This window comes from Neodiprion virginianus, chromosome 1 (genome assembly GCF_021901495.1).
Source record: "Neodiprion virginianus isolate iyNeoVirg1 chromosome 1, iyNeoVirg1.1, whole genome shotgun sequence".
In the NCBI taxonomy this organism is placed as follows: domain Eukaryota; kingdom Metazoa; phylum Arthropoda; class Insecta; order Hymenoptera; family Diprionidae; genus Neodiprion; species Neodiprion virginianus.
The window spans coordinates 20,927,485-20,933,484 of NC_060877.1; positions in this window are offsets into that span (position 1 = coordinate 20,927,485).

A 6,000-nucleotide genomic window follows, 5' to 3' on the forward strand; every position below is an offset into this window, starting at 1 on the left:
GTTTTGTTGTAATTTGTTATTTCAAATGGATTTGCTTATATCTTCCGAAATATATGCACGCCCATCTTTGCTCTAGGTTCAAAACATTTGTTTTCTTTTCACGAAGAATCGACTACGTTAATCGCATGGAAACCGATGATCGGCCAACACTGATTTTGCTAAAAGAATGATTGTCCAAGGGCTTAATCACTGTTGTAATTTGATGTATGCAAATCTTATCATTTCGTGTAATACCTGTAATCTCTTGCGATCTTCGCGATCTCTCGTCATCTCTTTGTGATCCTTGTAATCTTCTTTTCGTCATCCATGTAATATTTGTAATCACGTGTACCCCATTACATTATAGCCGGAGTACGTTTTTTCAAATCTGAAACTTAGCAAATCGTGTGTTTCGTCACGCCTAACAACACGTTAAAAGAGGAATGTTAAATTAAAAATTCTGAGGCTTCCGACCAGGTCGAGACGGTCTGGAACGCCCTATACGAACCGAAAAGAAGAAGAAAGAAAAGAAAGTTTTTGTACAAGCCGAGGGTAAAATCGTTGACCGTTTTCTTGTGAATAAAATAATAACAACGGTCAGAGGGTATAAACGTTACAAGTGAGTAGCCCGGAGCCGTGGGATACTTCCTTCGTCGCGTGTAACCGCGGCACTCTCGCCTTAGGATCATCCGGAAGTCCGTGTCTCTCTTGAGAGTTTTGAGTAAGAGAAGACAAAGATAGATGTAGAGAGAAGGTCAACATTTCTCTAATACCGTGATAAGCAGGGTGACGGCGCTCGATGCTTTGGTACAGAACCCTTGTTCGAGACAACCTATTGCAAAAAATTACCACGTGAATCGAGCCGGGTGATGAAGTAACCAAAGGTTGGTAGAACTTTCGAGTTTTCTCCCGAGATAGAAAAGCAATTAAATTTCCACTGTCAGTTATTATTATAATCAATGCTACCACTCTTACCAGTCAATTTCCTTGTCAACGTTTGTTTATTTGTTTCTGTGCCAATGGAATGTCACAAGTTCTCGAATAAGAAAGTGGAAGGGAGAAGTCGCGACGTCCCGCTGCCCGTGATCTTGATCCCTCGAAAGGATCCCCAGGGATTCTCGAGTCCGGTGCACACGGCCATACGTCGCGTCATCGCCGAGGTGCAGCATTGAAGGTCTGGAAGTAAACGAGACGCCTTTTGTCGCGCATTGCCGAACTCGCGTCTTTCTAAGGTTTCTTAGCGTTCAATGCGCCAGCAGGGTACTTGCCGCAACGAGAGGTCTTGAATGGCTCGTCATTGTCGTTCCTGAGCTTTTCGTTAACTGCACTCCCGACTGCAACCACCGTCTGTACGTATAAGGTATCCGTGCGCTCCGATAGAGAAGACATTGCGTCTTTTTTCCTATTTTATGTCAAGATCGAAAAACGTACTCTACGTTTAGCGATAATAAATTATAGCAGGTCATATCCCACCAAAAATCGCTGAGCTATTTTTTCTATCGACGAAATTACTGCTCATGTATGAAAGATATAGGAATTCTTTTTCAAGTTTTTTATTTTTTGTGATGGTTGCTTCGTTAGCAAAATTGGAATGAATAGAAAAAGAAAGTGAGAACAACAAGAAAATCAGTATTTTTTGTAAATTTTTTGTGCGGGTGTTTGAAAGAATGTCTCAAAGAAATCGTCGAGAAAATCGATGAGGGAGGTAAAATTTCTGATTTTTATTTCTTACTAATAAAATACCCCCTTGATCGAGTTACACAGAGAAAAAATGTGTGATATATTTAGGTAATTCTTATTTTGACTGGGAAAACATAACACGTGAAACTTATATATTTGAGAAATTCGATAATTTTTTGCTCTTCGCGACGTGGGGTAAATTGATGACATGAATGTTTTTCACAGGGGTATATAAAGTATGAGATGTCTATAACATAATGTACGTTGGTGCAGTTCGATCAATCAAGCTCTTGTCGAGAAAAAGCATCATTTTTAATTTTTTTTTTCACCGTTCTCAACTCCGGAGCTTCCAAATATAACGGGCGAAAATGTTGTTAAGACCTGCTTTTGACATCGATTGTATCTCGTCTGGATTTGCCATGCAGTAGGTATTACAGGTATGTGAGTATTCAAAATGTCTGTCATTAAATAAACACGCGAATAAAATGCCAGTATCGACAAATATATACACACGTATCGAACGTCTTCGCCATTTTTTACTAATACTTAATCAATAATTGCGATTCTATACATTGTAAATTTACAGGTGACTGCAGTTCGTACGTCTAGATGTTCTGGGATACGGTTATAGCCATGTGATTGTTCCTTGATTATGATATAATCATAGTTTTTAGTATCATTAATAATTATCTGAATAACAAAGGTCAGCCAAAAAAAAAAAGTTTTTTAAGTTTACATTTAAATAAACAAAGTTTGATTCTATACATCGAATTGTAACCAAGATCTTCATTTATTACTTATGAAGTTTACTTTTGTCGTTTTGAAGTTGATAATCAAGCCTTGGGATCTTTGGTTGGTAGCTAATATTGGTAGCCTATTCAGAAGAACAAGAAAAGATCGAGTCCATTTCAAGTCGGATAGACAAGAAATCGTATTCTCACGGAATAATTCCTAATTGAAATATGTTGTTTTTGAACGAAAAAAGTGACTCGTATTTTCTTATTTTTTAAAAAAAATCTCCTACGAACTTACCGCCATTCGAACGTCCGATTGCGTGCCACTAAAATTCTTGAAAAACGAACACTTTCTTTCTTATAAAACGCCATATCTTTGGAACGAATCGTCTGAACTACTTGATCTTGGTCTCATTTTGTAGGTTTTATTGGATTATTTTGAAATATAGAGAAAATTTTAAGATTTTCAAAAATTGACAAACTGATGTTCATTTTTCGAAAATTGGAGATACTCAATTTTCTCGAAAAGTGATTTTCTTTCTTCTTCTAAAATTATACACAGCATGTATGTGGGGTGATATGACGGATATATCCTGTAAGTTTCATCAAAGCTAAAACACTGCTTCACATGGAAAAAAAATATTTCGCGCTTGACTGTAATACGTCAATTTTTGTGCTGGCGTCGACTTTGTGGGCATTATTGAAGTTTATTCAGATTTTTTAGGCCAAATAAAATTACACAAGCTCAATACATACGAACCTGAGGAGTACATGACTAAGCATCGTATGATGTATGGCATTGAAGACCATAAATCAATTTGCTGGTAAAGACTTAGAAAAAAAAGCAAAAAAAAAAAATACCAGTCAACTTTGCAATCAGGGATTTATTGTCAAAATAGCAATATCGTGTAAATCCTAATTTCTAATTAAACAGCAATTCAAGTTCAATCGTCTTTTTTTACACCCTTACTCCTGGGTGGTTTGCCGTTCTGAATACATAAGCCTAGTTCTCCGAAAGTTCACTCATTTCCACGTTTCACATGTGATATTTTTGTATTCGATTAACAGGTTTTATTTTCACCCATTCCTTTGGCTTCGCTACTTGAAATGCGCCTAAATCTTCGTTTGAAAGTAGCAATAAGTTTACACAAGCTTACATAAACTTATTGACGGATTTCAGTCAAGCGAGAAATATTTTTTCTCGATATGAAGCAATGTTTTAGCACCGATAAAGCTTATGGGATATATCCGTCATATCACCCCACGTACTGTGTCAAATTTTCAAGCGAAAAAAGATATCTTTTTGAGAAAAATCGGTTTCCTTAATTTTCGAAAAAAGAACGTCATTTCGTCAATTTTCCAAAATCTTATAATTTTTCTCCACATTTCACAATAATGCACAAAACTGTACGAAATGAGGCCAAGATGAAGTAGTTGAGACGATTCGTTCCAAAGATATGGCGTCTTTGAGACAAAAAGTGTTTGTTTTTCAAAAACTTCGGTAGCTTGCGATTAGGCGTTCAAATGGCCGTAACTTCGTCGCAGATTTTTGTTTCGGAAACAAAAAAGTATGGATAATATTTTTTTCTTTCAAAAACAACATATTTCAATTTGGAAAAATATTTACTGCCTGCCCGATTTGAAATGGATTCGATCGAAAACGTTTTCACCAAGATGCAATGAACTTTGAACGACGTTATAGAACGACATAGAAGAAGTACGAACAATACTAATTTTTTAACTTTATTTATAAATTCTTCTACATTTTTAGTTTATTATTAATTATTATTTTTGAATAAAGGTGATTCAAATGCGAAACTGAAACTTGATTAATTTGGAATAAATGCTTGAGAAAATAGGTAATTTTTCTTAAAATCCGAAATATCGTTCCAGTTTCTACAAAAGCAAGCTTCATCTAATAAAACTATTTTTTCTTTTATAATTATAGTTACCAGTTGGCACTGGGTGAAGTACTTCATGTGGAAAGTTACTCTCTTGTTGCAGATAAAAGTATGGGACGTACCATTCGGAAAAGTTTCTGATGCTGGCGACTGTCGCGGGGACTCTTAATACCCCCGAGGGTGTAACGACTCGGCGTCACGATGACGGCGCCGGACTGACCCTGCGGTTATTTTTCAGGTACGTACCTGGGACTCGCAATGAAAGGTTCTCACCTTCTCGACCCAAATTAGAATCAGACGAGAGGTTAAGAAACCCGAAAGAACGGTTCAAAAAATTTCCATCAATGCTATTTGCGTCAATTACGGTGAATATGAATAAAAATACATTTTTATTGACAAGCTGGTGAAAGATGTTATAATTAGAACATTTAAAATAACGAATCGTTTCGATTCTGATGTTTTTGGGCTTATATTTTTCATCGTAAAGATTTCTAGATAACTTCTGAACACATTTTAGTAATAGCTAATTTGAAAATTTGAAAGTTAAATAAAAGCAGTTGATATTGTCTGAAACAAAGAATTTACTCAAACTTAAAGATAGGTAGAATCGAAATAAATTAGAGAATGTTTTATGTCGTGTTTAAATATTAGAATGGTAAATAGTTCCTTTTATTATATTTCCCCAATTTTTTTTATCAATATCCGTTACGCAAATTGCGCATTCATTCGTTCATGCATTTAATCATTTACTCGTTCAATACATAAATTATCTATCAAAAAAGTATATAACTTATTGTTAGAAACTGTGAATGTAAATTGTCGTTCTTTCGTTAAAATTGTCTCTCCGATCGTTCTTTTTATATTTTAAAATACTCTTTACTTTTTACATGTTTCGCTGAAGTTTTTACTCCGTAGTGTGCTAAATTGTTTCCTTGTAAACATCTTACCTGTTGGTGATAATTAGTGAAGATCTTTTGTCGTGAATGTTAATAAAGATTAGAGATTCGTCAAAAGCGTATATCAATGTTGTTTCGTTTCCGAAGATACAATAAGTCAACGCAATTAATATTCACCTTACACTTACTTTGTTATTATGTAATAGTAGAATCTTCGTCAAGATTTTTTATATCAGAAAGTCGTTATAATTATTTTCAAAGTCTACATTTTATAAAAGATACTACGTAATTCACGCTTATCGTTAGATTCAAATCCTACTTGAATATTGTTTTGATTTCGGGAGGGCACATTTGAATCTTTGCATTACGAACAAATTTGTGCAAGTACGTTCATAAGCGATTTCATTTGCGCGTTATAATTAGACTTTGGTTTTGCGACGAAAATGAGCCTATAAACATTAGAATCGGTTCATAAAATTTTTAAACAATTTCTTTTATTGTTTATACCTCAGCTTTTGTTATTCCAATCTGCTCAGAATCATTTTTCACACGTATCAGAGATGTTTTTTCACTCGTGTTTACTATCATTAGCGGAAATAAAAATATGTCTCAAGATTTTCTGAACGATTGTTTCTCAATTCCTAATTTTTTATTCAGTCGTTTGGACTGATTCACTCCAATTCTCTTCCCATGATTTCAATCCCTCAAGCAACAATCAGTTTCACGTCAATAACGGTAAGTAATTCCTGAACATTTTTAACAAACTAAAACTACCGATACTTTCATAGTCGTGCTGCTCAAGTGTAGTGT